General features: G+C 34.7%; 3 long non-coding RNA genes across 4 annotated transcripts; 1 reads left to right on the top strand and 2 right to left on the bottom strand.

Annotated features, from left to right (window-relative positions):
- The first annotated feature begins 1,812 nt into the window (after positions 1 to 1,812).
- Positions 1,813 to 4,060, top strand: LOC139864951 (uncharacterized). Of its 2 annotated transcripts, XR_011764555.1 has the most exons (4): positions 1,813 to 2,382; positions 2,529 to 2,596; positions 2,975 to 3,065; positions 3,202 to 4,060. It is a non-coding gene; the product is annotated as an uncharacterized lncRNA (long non-coding RNA). The 2 variants fall into 2 exon arrangements; XR_011764554.1 differs by having other exon boundaries at positions 2,975 to 4,060.
- A 1,045-nt stretch (positions 4,061 to 5,105) lies between these two features.
- Positions 5,106 to 6,906, bottom strand: LOC139864942 (uncharacterized). Its single transcript, XR_011764549.1, has 3 exons — positions 6,779 to 6,906; positions 6,048 to 6,106; positions 5,106 to 5,221 (listed from the first exon to the last, which is right to left on the bottom strand). It is a non-coding gene; the product is annotated as an uncharacterized lncRNA (long non-coding RNA).
- Positions 6,907 to 12,494: 5,588 nt separating this feature from the next.
- On the bottom strand, positions 12,495 to 14,367 carry LOC139864936 (uncharacterized). The gene is made up of 3 exons (XR_011764546.1): positions 14,240 to 14,367; positions 13,509 to 13,567; positions 12,495 to 12,673 (listed from the first exon to the last, which is right to left on the bottom strand). It is a non-coding gene; the product is annotated as an uncharacterized lncRNA (long non-coding RNA).
- Between the last annotated feature and the right edge of the window lie 397 nt (positions 14,368 to 14,764).

The raw sequence follows: 14,764 nt of genomic DNA, 5'->3' as shown, positions 1-14,764 counted from the left end.
GAATTAACGTGTATGAAAAGTACCCCAAATATTTGGGGTTTTTAAAAAAACGTCCGTTTTGCGTATAGCTAGTGACATACTGTTCCTAAAATTATTTCGAGTTTAACGACGGTGCCGGAAAAATAACTCGTTGCGAGTGCGAAGATATGGCCCGTTGAATATTTGGGTGGAGTTTGTTTAAGATTTTTTATGAGAATGGTTAATTGACACTTTACCCCCCTGTTTGGGGGGTGGATTTAATTTTTTGGATAAAGTGTGGGGGTGTTTGTGGTTGAATTTGAAAAGGGAAAAAAAAGGCCAAAAGTCGAAAATATCCATGAGTACTATTCATTTCCCATATGCCTTTTAGAATATACTAGTTGGGCGACCTGCCTTTGCGCCGGTTCTTCACCCTTACATAGCTAATTATTGAGAAAGTAACTATTTATCATTTTTTTTTGTTTTATTTTTCGTTTTGTCGAGGAAGAACCCAAAATAGTTATGTGATTGATTTGTATTAAGCGTGAAAGTAATTATTCATCATTTTTTGTTTTAGTTTTCGTCTTGTCGAGAGAAAAGACCCAAATGCTCAATCAATAAAGTGAGATGTACATCAACGATTGGTACAAAGTATTTAATAAAACAGTTATTAAAAAATGAGTTACATGGTTAATTTGTAATGAGAGAAAAAAGCTAATCAATAATAAAGTGGAAAAACTATGTGATTGATTTGATAATAATAATAGTAATAATATTAATAATATTAATACTAGTGAGTAGTTAGTGAAAATTGTGTGGGCGATTTATAATGAATGAGAAGTTTGGTAGTTAAATTATAAAATTTGAAAAGTTTGTGTTAAGTTTATAAAAACCATGGAGGTAACTATTAGAAAGGGTGTGGTTGAATTATAAAAAATAAAAAGTTTGGTGTAAATTCGTGAAGCTTCTAAAGTTTACTATTTATTTGGACTATATCTTTTAGATATATAGTATAGTATAATTACTGACCTGCACACAGCACACTTTATTGTATATGGAATATTTCGAATTTGGCATAAACAATCTATCATGCTTTACATTTAGATGGCACCAGGAGAGCTTCTAGACCTTTTGTTTTCATATTCTGAAATATAATAGTTGCACTAATAATTTGCATTTTGTAACATGTCACCATTTGTAACATGTCATGTTTCCATAACTACTTTTTGACACATGAAAGCCAAACCAATCTAGCCATTGGTTCATGTTTGCCGTTTGTTGTTATGACTATTCTATTCTAATCATTTGCCATTTATTTGTTCCACATTTTCACATGATGGCATATGTGACTCCTGATCTGTGTATCATTTGAGGTTGTATTGGTCGTATTTGTCGAGTTATCGTTTAGCATTGTAACTACTAGCTTCTTACTAGTCCTATTTTATTTATAATATTATTGTCTTTCAAAAAAATTTTTTTATCCCGGGTCTTAAAATGAAAAACGAATTACAAAGCTGTAACAACAAATATATAAAGGCAAATAGCAACCACACTCAGAGCAGCAAAAACTGCAACAGTGTTTGACGTGGAGGTTATGTTATAGATAATGGAAGTTATGATATTTAAATGAATTATTATTTTGTTATTTCTTTTATCTTTAATTAGAAAACTAAAATGATGTCAACAAAATTTAAAAAAGTCTACATGGCATAATTAGAGCCATTGGATTAGTTTAAGCCTATTTAATCTCCACCATTTAAAACACTGTTGTCGTCGTTTAGGATTCTAAAAGAAAAGACAATTTAGCCTCCTAATTACCCTCATACCCTTAAGAAAACCGCTCCAAAACTAGGGAAACACGTCGCCTTATTTGTTGTTCATACTCTCACCATCACAAAACACCTTCTCTCTTCTCTGTAAACGACCTACGCTCATAGAACCTCTAAACAAAAGCAGTATTAATCTTCAAAAATCAAAATAGACCTCCAAAATTAGGGTTCTACGTAATTGATACGTATTTTTTATTAGGGTTCCAAAGTAGTATTTGATACGTACCAGAAACCATGACGAAGGTTTCCAATATCAAATTAGGGTTCTTCATTGTCTGAGACGTATTTGATTCGATTTGTAATTGATACATATCATTTACGTTGATCAGCCGCAGTTACCTTGCTTTATTACATTCATGCCCTTAATAATACAAATAAAAAATAAAATTCTACCGGCATCCTCATCTTCATGTTTGTCGGTTGCACATACTAATACCTTCAGGATTATCGATTTCAATGATTATTAGGGTTACGAAATTAGAGTTTTGAAAATCAGCGGTTACGAAATTTAGGGCGGTTACAAACGATAATAGGATAAAGTGTCTGATGTCGAACGCATATGGTTTCTTCCGGTTGTTTTTAACGCTGTAATAAGGTAATGATGTTCACGAATCCTTAACTGAATTCTGATTTGTGTAAATTTGATTGATTAATTGTTCATGATATTATATGGTTGAATTTTATTTATTTCATAGTAAATCTGCTGTACAAATCATTGCTAACAAATTAGGGTTTCTTAAGGTAACGACCGGATTTGTGAAAAGATGATACAATCAACTATTCTGAAAATGCAGTAATCATGATTAAAGGTGAGTGTTGTTGTTTATGAATCTGATTCGTTTTGGTTATTAAATTAATTGTATTTATCTTTTTTTCATTGGGTTTCATGAGTTGCTGAAAAATTGAGATTTTATTGAGTAATTATTGGTTATTTAAAAATGGGTCAATTTAGCACCCATGTTTTTTAATATGGGTCACAGTGACTATATAGAAAGTGTGATCTATATAGAGTGTTATTATGTTTGTATTCAGGGACTGTTTGCATTTGGATTATATATATTTCAATTTATATATATATTTCTGAACAGCAGAATGGGATTATATATTACTGTGATGATGTACATGCTATTTTATGAATAACGTTTGTGACAGCAAATTTGGTTATCATTATGTTGTTAAATGTGTAGGTGAAACAAGCGGGCAAATGGGCGATTATTGCAAGTAACCAGCTTGAAAAGATTGAACCGATTGACTCATTTGGCTGAGAATGAAACCGAAGTATGTTAAATTTTATTAGATAAATGGGTTACTTGAGTTGTGTGCGATTAAAAGGGCTTGGGTTGGGTTGATATACTCAACACATTTATCAAACCAAGTTGGGTTAAATCGTCTTTTGTGTATACTATAATTTCAGATTATCCCGAACAAACGGTGCAGATGATGTTTCGGGTGGTGACTTGAAACCGTTTCCCAAGAGGCTTAATGATGTTCCTCCATGGATCAGTAGCGGGTCGGTTCCTGGGATTTTGGTTGAGAAATTTCAAGAGGATACAAATTGTGGCAAAAGCATTTAAATGCTTATAAGAGAGTGAATAAGATTATTGACTCGGGGCGGCATCGTAATATTATCGATATGAAATATGAATGCGGGTCTTGGTGGTTTTGCTGCTGCAATTGAGTCACCTAAGTCGTGGGTTATGAATGTGATGCCAACGATAGCTAAGAAAGACACTCTTGGTGTGGTTTTTTAGCGAGGTCTTATCGGCATCTATCATGACTGGTGTGAAGCGTTTTCGACTTACCCAAGGACGTATGACCTAATCCACGCCAACTGTCTTTTCAGCTTATACAAAAACAAGTGTAGTTACAAGGACATTCTTTTAGAAATGGACAGAATTTTACGTCCTGAAGGTACTGTTATAATACGCGATAGTGAAAAAGAAGTACTCAAGGTGAAAAGTATTGTTTCTGGGATGAGATGGAACACAAAAATGGTGAATCATGAAGATGGGACTCTTGTTACAGAGAAGATATTGTTTGCTGTAAAACAGTATTGGGTTGCAGGTGAAAACAACTCTTAACATTTTCTACTTGATTCATGAAGAATTGAAGATGATGTAGGATACAAGATTTTTATGATATCATTTGTTTCTGTTATTGAAACTAGCAAATTACAAGTTTCTATCTTAATTAGCTTGTACCATGATTTTAGTGATGAGTTTAGTTTAGGGTTAAATTTATAGTTTTTAGAAACTATTGGTGATGTATTTCATTCTCTTAAAAAAAAAAAAAAAAAAAAAAAAAAAAAAAATCAGAAAAATGTTAAGTCACATGTGGGATAAAAAAAATGGCCATATATAAATTTTTTAATGTTTTTGATATTTGCCGATTTATTATTCACATATATTGTACTGCTATTAGTTTACTTATATACTATTAACATAAATTACTTATTAAGAATATATTTATATATTTTTAGAATCTTGTATGATAAAATACCCGCGAATGCGCGGGTTATAAATTAGTTGTTAATAAGCAAGCTAAAAGGGAGAGACAAAACGTTATAAGAAAACATTCTAGCAGTATAAATCTAGAGGCTAGCATTCTAAATAGGACAGTTATTGCAACAAACCCAAATCATCTGGAAATGAGTCATGGCCGAATGCTTTTTGTTTTCCTCGAGCTGCTGCAACTCTTACGGTCTTTCGGCCCATTCTCTGTCCTTGGCAACTGCAACCATTTTTCGTTCTATCCTTAAAATTTTCCTCTTGCGGTTGGCTTCTTGCATCCGAGCCTTACGTTTGTTCCTTTCTGCCTATGGATCAGCAATACCAAATTCACATATATGCACGATAAAATGGTGGTTTGAGGCGGGAAAGTGGGTATCAAAATTTTAAGTTTGGTAACTTGGTCTCTTCAAGATATCAAAAACTCTATAATAAAGTTCGCAATTAAACTTTTAGTTATTTATTGTTTAGATTGGGTCGTGTTATCACACGAGACTTTCATGATAAAAAAATAAAAAATGACTATAATCGCTCTTCTGAATTTCTAGATTCAAATAACAGGTATTTGGACGTGCATTTTCACAATGATCATAAGATAATAAAAATCATCTAATTAGTTGGGTTGGGTTGGGTTGGGTAGTTTTTGTGTAAGGAGTTTGATGAGTGAAAGTTTAAACTGGTTTTTGTAACACCCCGATCCAAACAAGGAACGGAAAGTCACATTTATTATTAACATTTTCAATCCATAATTAAATACATAATAATAACGTCACACCAATAACGAATGTCTGAAATACACACATGAATATATCTTCAATCGATTATTTTTCAAACCACAAACAAGTCCAGCTATAAAATAGATAGGTAGGTCTCTAGGCCAACATCATGTCTTGAACTCTCTCACTCATCCCATGTTGCCCTGATTACCTGCCGCAGGAAAAGAAAATGCGGCTGAGTTAATTGCTCAGTGCGCGGATGATGATAACAATAGCAGTAATAATGATTTAAGATACAAAAGTGAAAGGATTAAAAATAATTTATATTTTTAATTTCAAAATCTCCATCGAGTATCACCATAACACCAGAGTATAAAAATAAAAGCCAGAGTAAAGAAGGGTCAGTCCATACCGAGTACACCTAACAGAACATAATATCAGTATCGCACACACCGGTGCCAGAACATATCACATATCACAATCACGCACTGGTCGTGAGTCCAAGGTATCACCCTAATCGGAAGGTGTGTATGGCACTACATCACACGACCGTCTACATAACCATATCATATCCTAGGATGCATCCATACGCCTCCCAAATAAACCAAACGCTCTCCCACGAGCAAATATAATAAAGTGGAGACGCCGTGACGAATCACACAGCCACGGTAAGTGTGAAGTCATTGGTACCACAATGACCACCCTGTGGTAACCTCCACAGGAAGTTGACTCGGTATACCTATCTCCTGTCTACAAACTAGGGTTCTATGGTAGTACAGTGAACATACCAACCAACACCAAAACTATGTTCACCGTACATATGGAACCTAATTGAATGAATCAAGAGAGCTAGAAATAAATTAGGCCGCAGAGTTTTTCAAAAATCATTTTTATTTCGAATACATGTTTTCACCATAAATCAAATCTCATTTAGTTCATGTCAAATAGATAGAATCATAATAAACAAATGATAATGAATTCAATAACGGGATAATCAAATGAGATAACGCTAAAAGAAACAGTACGGACATCCGTACCTGAATAAGTAGCTAAAGCTTTCAATGTTAATAAGATTCTCCTGAATTCTTCACAATGTCTACATATAACAATTTGCTAATTTTAGGATCTTTATTTATCTGTCATAGTTTTCGTCTCTCAATACAATATGTCTCAAACCCATATAGATACATTGTTCTCATCTTTAATTATATTCTTTCAAATTTAATTATATTAAATTTAACTCTCTTAACATTATATAATTAATTTGTTACCTATTTTAAATATAATATGGTGGTACTGAGATTTAACCATCTAACTCTATGGTGGAAAATTTTAAGTCTACAACCTCAATAAGCCTTCAATTTAGAATTGTCAAATTAACTTATACAAGATTTCTATATAATCTATTATTCGTATTTGATAGAAATAAACAAAACAAATTGTTCATATCAATCTCATTTTGGTTATTAACTATATATATATATATAGGTTGGCCTATTAATCCTTCCTACATCGAACCGACTATAAATTCATAAGGCACCGCTAATCGAATATTTATCATAACTAAGATTTACCTTAATCTAATGGGCAAACTAATTTTAATAACAATTTTTAAGTCTTCATTATAAGTAATAGTTAAACATGATAGATTTCAAAGCTAGGAATTAAACCTTATGGCTAATTATCATAATAAAACTCTCGGCTCAATTTAACCTTATATGCATCTACTAATAACAATTAAAAGTCTTAAAATAAGGATGAAACTTACCTCAAAATGCTATGTAATTTCAACTCGAAACTGATCGCACGATGTTTGTTCAAGTTCACTCCAACTCAATATTCTCTTTATTTTGACATATTCTCCATTGTTATTTTCTTTTTGAAAATGTGAATGAGTTATATATTCATGACAAAGATGATGAGATGGCCTACTGCTATATATATATATATATATATATATATATATATATATATATATATATATATATATATATATATATATATATATATATATGTATATATATATATATATATATATATTTATTTATTAAATGACTACATCCTATGAATTCTTGACTCTTGAAGTTAGTGATTAGCCACTACAATAATAGTATATCATTACCATTTTAGTTGTATATTATTACTTTTACTTGCTTTTGTCTTAAAATTCCCACTCCATCACCGAAAGCCATCATCGACTTCCCTTTATGAATTAAATTATAATTGTGTATTATGTTATTACCTTTATTTGTTGTAAAGTTTATGACTAATGACTTAAAAGCCACCCCTAATACTAAACTATTACTAGTAATGTTAAATTAATATGATACTTCACTAATTAATGTATATATAACTTATCGTCTCTAATTAATTTATTATGTCATTTATTTATTTTAGTATGGGTTATTATAACACACCCCCCCTTAAAAGGATTTCGTCCCCGAAATCAAAAACGTTAAGTTAACTATGTTAGCATTTATTTCCGGTTATTATAACATATCCTCCTAAAAATGATTTCGTCCTCGAAATCAAAATACAAAAGTTATTATTTGTGCCCGAAAAGTAACGAAAACTAGATCTAACCTTAGACGAATAGAGAAGGGTATCGCTCACGAATAGACTCCTCAAGTTCCCATGTTGCTTCCCGCTCCGAGTGATTCTTCCACAATACTTTAACATAAGGGATTGTTTTATGTCGTAGTACTCGTTCTTCGCGAGCTAGGATTTCTTGAGCTTCCTCTTCACACGAGAGATCTTCACGAATCTTATGGAGTGGGTATTGTACTACGTGGAGCGGAGAGTAGTTGTAGCCTCGTAAAGTAGACACATGAAACACGTTATGGACATGAGACAATGCTGGGGGTAGCGCCAGACGATATGAGACCTCTCCAACTCTTTCCAAGATCTCAAAAGGACCAATGAATCTCGAGCTAAGTTTTCCTTTAAGGCCAAAACGATAAACACCCTTAAAAGGAGAAACTTTAAGAAAAACGTGCTCACCAACTTTAAACTCGAGATCTCTCCGATGCTTATTGGCATAACTTTTCTGACGTGTGCGGGCTTCTTTCAACTTTTCTTTCGCCACTTCGACTTTTTCATTAGTAATTCGTATTAGCTCGGGTCCTTCAATTACTTTCTCACCGGGTTCGTTCCAACAAATTGGGACTCGACATTTTCGTCCATACAACATTTCATAAGGTGCCATATCGATACTTGCATGCCAGCTGTTATTATAAGCAAATTCAACCAAGCAAATATAATCGTCCCAGTTTCCTGTCCATTCCAAGGCACATGCCCTCAACATATCTTCTAAAGTTTGAATGGTCTTTTCTGACTGACCATCTGTCTGTGGGTGAAATGCGGTGCTGTACTTCAACTTCGTGCCAAAAGCTTTCTGAAATCCCTTCCAAAATTGCGAGGTGAATCGAGGGTCCCTATCTGAAACAATTGACACCGGCGTGCCATGAAGTCTGACAATCTCTTTCTGAAAAATTTCAGCTAACTGACTAGCAGAGTACGTCCCGCGAATAGGCAAAAAGTGAGCGGATTTCGTAAGACGATCCACTACAACCCAGATGGCATCATTCTTCTTAAATGTCTTTGGCAGACCCGTCACTAAATCCATGGTAATGTCATCCCACTCCCATACGGGAATATCGAGCTGTTGTAATAAACCACTAGCCTTCTGATGCTCTATCTTTACTTGCTGACATGTAAGACATTTTGCTACAAATTCTGCCACGTCTCTCTTCATTCCATTCCACCAAAAATTCTTCTTCAAATCCCGGTACATCTTTACAGAACCCGGGTGAATAGAAAATGGGGAACTATGAGCTTCTGTCAATAATGCTTCTCGAATTTCAATATCATTAGGAACACATAATCTGTCACCTTGCCAAACAACATCATGCTCATCCACCCGGAACTCATGTTGCTTGCCGTTCCCTAGGTTTTGCATAATAGCCCACAACTCACCATCTTCCTTTTGAGCTTCTTTAATTCGGACCACCAAAGTAGGTTCAACTGACAATTGAGCTATGATTCCACTTGTCGGTTTAGTGTATATCTCTACCTCAAGGCGCTCTAGGTCAGATATGATCTTTGGTTGTGTAATAAGATACGCTATATTACCTGAGCTCTTTCTACTCAGGGCATCAGCAACAACATTTGCTTTTCCAGGATGATACTGAATGTTAGCATCGTAATCCTTTAAGAGCTCTAACCACCTCCTCTGTCTCATGTTAAGTTCCTTCTTTGTGAAAATGTACTTAAGACTTTTATGATCAATAAAGATATCACAAGTCTCACCATACAAATAGTGCCTCCAAATCTTAAGAGCAAACACAACTGCTGCAAGTTCCAAATCGTGTGTAGGGTAGTTCTTCTCATATGGTTTTAATTGCCTCGAAGCATAGGCGATTACTTTCCCGTGTTGCATAAGAACACACCCCAAACCTTTATTAGAAGCATCACTATAAATCTGAAAGCCACCGGTCCCTTCTGGCACAGTAAGGATTGGTGCGGTAACTAATCTCTTTTTCAACTCTTCAAAACACTTCTCGCGTTCTTCATTCCATTCAAACTTCACCCCTTTTTTGATCAGCTGTGTTAAGGGTAAGGCTAAGGTTGAAAAGCCCTCAACAAAGCGACGATAGTAGCCAGCCAAACCCAAGAAACTTCTTACTTCCATGACTGAGCTTGGTCTTGGCCAATTTGTAATAGCCTCAACCTTTGCAGGATCAACTTCAATCCCATTCCCAGATACCACATGTCCGAGAAAGGAAATGAGCTGCAACCAAAATTCACATTTAGAAAATTTGGCAAATAACTTTTTCTCTCGAAGGATTCCCAATACGATACGAAGGTGCTCTTCATGCTCTTCCTTTGACTTCGAGTAAACCAAAATGTCATCAATGAAGACTATAACATTTTTATCAAGATAATCATGAAAGACACGATTCATTAAATCCATAAATACAGCCGGAGCGTTCGTCAAACCGAATGGCATCACCAAGAATTTGTAATGACCATAACGAGTACGAAATGCCATCTTCGGAATATCATCTGATTTCACCCGTAACTGATGATAACCTGATCTCAAATCAATCTTTGAGAAGTACTTGGCTCCCTGAAGCTGGTCAAACAAGTCATCTATACGAGGTAGAGGATATCTGTTTCTGATAGTAACTCGGTTTAGTTCTCTGTAGTCAATGCATAACCTCATAGACCCATCCTTCTTTTTCACAAATAGGACAGGAGCACCCCATGGCGATACACTTGGCCTTATGAATTCCCGATCTAACAATTCTTGTAGCTGCTCTTTTAATTCCAGCAACTCTAAAGGTGCCATTCGATAAGGTGTTTTAGAGATTGGCTCTGCACCTGGAATAAGGTCAATTGTAAATTCAACCTCTCTGTCTGGTGGCAATCCCGGTAGTTCCTCTGGAAATACATCTGTGAATTCTTTAACTACTGGAAGATCGTCAATGTTGAATTCTTTCTTTGATTCATCATGGATAGCTGCCAGATACCCGTCACAACCACTACGTATTAGTTTCCTTGCCTTCATAACAGAGATAACTTTCACGAGCCCACTTGGTGAAGTTCCTTGATACACAAACTCTGGTTTAGAATCATCTCTGAATATAATTCGTTTACCATAACAGTCGACATGAGCATGATGTGGAGACAACCAATCCATTCCCAAGATAATATCGAAGTCATGCATCTCCATAGGAAGTAATTGAGCGTGGAGAATATTATTATTAACCGATATAGGACAATCAAGGTACACACATGTAATAGTCACGAAATTTCTCAAAGGGGTAGAAATACAAACAGGTGGATGTAACACAGAAGGAGACAAATTGACACGTTTAGCAAATGTTAACGATATAACAGAATGAGTAGCACCAGTATCAAATAAGACATGAGCCTTAGCACCATTTAAAGTAAGAGTGCCAGAAACGGTACCTTGATTTTGTGCTGCCTGATGTGCAGTCATAGTGAATACTCTTCCTTTGGTAGTGCCCTGATCATTTCCCCCATTCTTCTGATTTGTATTCATTTGAGAAGTACAATCCCTGGCGAAATGTCCATGCTTACCACATTTGAAGCATGCACCCGTTTCTTTGTAACAAGGCCTTCCCTGATGATTATTCCCACATGTTGGGCATACTGGAAGAGGAATCAGGTTTGGGTTGTTTCTATTAGCGGAACCCGATCGCCTTCCCGAACCTTGATTCACTTGACTCTGATTATTTCCCCGGTTTTGATAAGATTTATGATGTTTGCCACTTTCCTTGACTAGTACCATTACCCCTGTTCTGATAAGATCGGTCACCTTGAGACTGTCCAAACTAGCTCCCACGAGATCTATTCTCATTATCACGATGCCCTGACTGAGACTTAACTTCACGGTCGGAACCCGATCCGTAATAGTTATCATTTCTATCTCTCTTCCTTCCAGCAACACCCTTATGCGAGAGAAAGTCAGCTCGTTCCAGTTCCAGGTTTTTGGCAGCATTAGCCACTTCTGATACAGTGGAAAACTTAGTGTTAATAAGTGGATGTCTGTATTCGTAGAGTAAGGCCCATTTGAATTTTTCTGCTTGTTCTTCTGCAGTCCCAGCTGAACTACCAGCGATTCCCGCCACTCTAATGAAACGTTCCATGAAGGCATTTATTGACTCTTGAAGATTCTGCTGGATATTTAGGTACTCTCTTTTATACGCTTCTCTGTCGGCGATAGGAAAATAGTGTTTATAAAACACATCAAGAAAATCACGCCATGCTAAGGCCTATATATACCCATTTCCTTCTGTTGCTTTCACGGCTTGCCACCATCGATTTGCATTCCCTTCCAACTTATATGTCGCCGTGCGAACTTTTTGATTTTCAGTACAATCTAGAACTTCAAATATCTTCTCCAAATGTGAAATCCAGTTCTCAGCATCTAAAGGTGTTTTACCCCCACGAAAAGACTCGGGTTTTTGTTTTTGGAATCTTTCTAGTAACTAATACGTAGGTAAGGTACCAATTGCGCCATTAGTATTACCAAGTGAGTTATTTTCTCCAGCCCCACCATTATTTACCGTTGAGTTTGTCTGAATTGCCGCAGCAACGGCTTGTGGAACAACCTGAGCAATAGCAGCAGCAACAGCTTGGTTCACTGCCGTTAAGATAGTCGGGTCGATGTTTGGTGCACCATTATTATTATTCGTTCCATTATTACGATTGGTAGGGTTTCGTTTTTGAGGAGGCATCTATAACGAAAGAGTTAGACACAGATAAAAAAATATTAGCATACGGTGGGGTACAACATAAGAAAAGCATAATCCTGTCCTATTATCTACCCAAATCTCACAGGTCAAACCTAAAGGCAACTACAAGAGGGAACCTAGGCTCTGATACCATTAGTTGTAACACCCCGATCCAAACAAGGAATGGAAGGTCACATTTATTATTAACATTTTCAATCCATAATTAAATACATAATAATAACGTCACACCAATAACGAATGTCTGAAATACACACATGAATATATCTTCAATCGATTATTTTTCAAACCACAAACAAGTCCAGCTATAAAATAGATAGGTAGGTCTCTAGGCCAACATCATGTCTTGAACTCTCTCACTCATCCCATGTTACCCTGATTACCTGCCGCAGGAAAAGAAAATGCGGCTGAGCTAATTGCTCAGTGCGCGGATGATGATAACAATAGCAGTAATAATGATTTAAGATACAAAAGTGAAAGGATTAAAAATAATTTATATTTTTAATTTCAAAATCTCCATCGAGTATCACCATAACACCAGAGTATAAAAATAAAAGCCAGAGTAAAGAAGGGTCAGTCCATACCGAGTACACCTAACAGAACATAATATCAGTATCGCACACACCGGTGCCAGAACATATCACATATCACAATCACGCACTGGTCGTGAGTCCAAGTATCACCCTAATCGGAAGGTGTGTATGGCACTACATCACACGACCGTCTACATAACCATATCATAACATATCATATCCTAGGATGCATCCATACGCCTCCCAAATAAACCAAACGCTCTCCTACGAGCAAATATAATAAAGTGGAGACACCGTGACGAATCACACAGCCACGGTAAGTGTGAAGTCATTGGTACCACAATGACCACCTTGTGGTAACCTCCACAGGAAGTTGACTCAGTATACCTATCTCCTGTCTACAAACTAGGGTTCTATGGTAGTACAGTGAACATACCAACCAACACCAAAACTATGTTCACCGTACATATGGAACCTAATTGAATGAATCAAGAGAGCTAGAAATAAATTAGGCCGCAGAGTTTTTCAAAAATCATTTTTATTTCGAATACATGTTTTCACCATAAATCAAATCTCATTTAGTTCATGTCAAATAGATAGAATCATAATAAACAAATGATAATGAATTCAATAACGGGATAATCAAATGAGATAACGCTAAAAGAAACAGTACGGACATCCGTACCAGAATAAGTAGCTAAAGCTTTCAATGTTAATAAGATTCTCCTGAATTCTTCACAATGTCTACATATAACAATTTGCTAATTTTAGGATCTTTATTTATCTGTCATAGTTTTCGTCTCTCAATACAATATGTCTCAAACCCATATAGATACATTGTTCTCATCTTTAATTATATTCTTTCAAATTTAATTATATTAAATTTAACTCTCTTAACATTATATAATTAATTTGTTACCTATTTTAAATATAATATGGTGGTACTGAGATTTAACCATCTAACTCTATGGTGGAAAATTTTAAGTCTACAACCTCAATAAGCCTTCAATTTAGAATTGTCAAATTAACTTATACAAGATTTCTATATAATCTATTATTCGTATTTGATAGAAATAAACAAAACAAATTGTTCATATCAATCTCATTTTGGTTATTAACTATATATATATATATAGGTTGGCCTATTAATCCTTCCTACATCGAACCGACTATAAATTCATAAGGCACCGCTAATCGAATATTTATCATAACTAAGATTTACCTTAATCTAATGGGCAAACTAATTTTAATAACAATTTTTAAGTCTTCATTATAAGTAATAGTTAAACATGATAGATTTCAAAGCTAGGAATTAAACCTTATGGCTAATTATCATAATAAAACTCTCGGCTCAATTTAACCTTATATGCATCTACTAATAACAATTAAAAGTCTTAAAATAAGGATGAAACTTACCTCAAAATGCTATGTAATTTCAACTCGAAACTGATCGCACGATGTTTGTTCAAGTTCACTCCAACTCAATATTCTCTTTATTTTGACATATTCTCCATTGTTATTTTCTTTTTGAAAATGTGAATGAGTTATATATTCATGACAAAGATGATGAGATGGCCTACTGCTATAATATATATATATATATATATATATATATATATATATATATATATATATATATATATATATTTATTAAATGACTACATCCTATGAATTCTTGACTCTTGAAGTTAGTGATTAGCCACTACAATAATAGTATATCATTACCATTTTAGTTGTATATTATTACTTTTACTTGCTTTTGTCTTAAAATTCCCACTCCATCACCGAAAGCCATCATCGACTTCCCTGTATGAATTAAATTATAATTGTGTATTATGTTATTACCTTTATTTGTTGTAAAGTTTATGATTAATGACTTAAAAGCCACTCCTAATACTAAACTATTACTAGTAATGTTAAATTAATATGATACTTCACTAA

This window comes from Rutidosis leptorrhynchoides, chromosome 1 (assembly GCF_046630445.1).
Source record: "Rutidosis leptorrhynchoides isolate AG116_Rl617_1_P2 chromosome 1, CSIRO_AGI_Rlap_v1, whole genome shotgun sequence".
In the NCBI taxonomy this organism is placed as follows: Eukaryota; Viridiplantae; Streptophyta; class Magnoliopsida; order Asterales; family Asteraceae; genus Rutidosis; species Rutidosis leptorrhynchoides.
The sequence above is the reverse complement of the archived record's forward strand: the minus strand, read 5'-3'. Positions and strand labels throughout refer to the sequence as shown.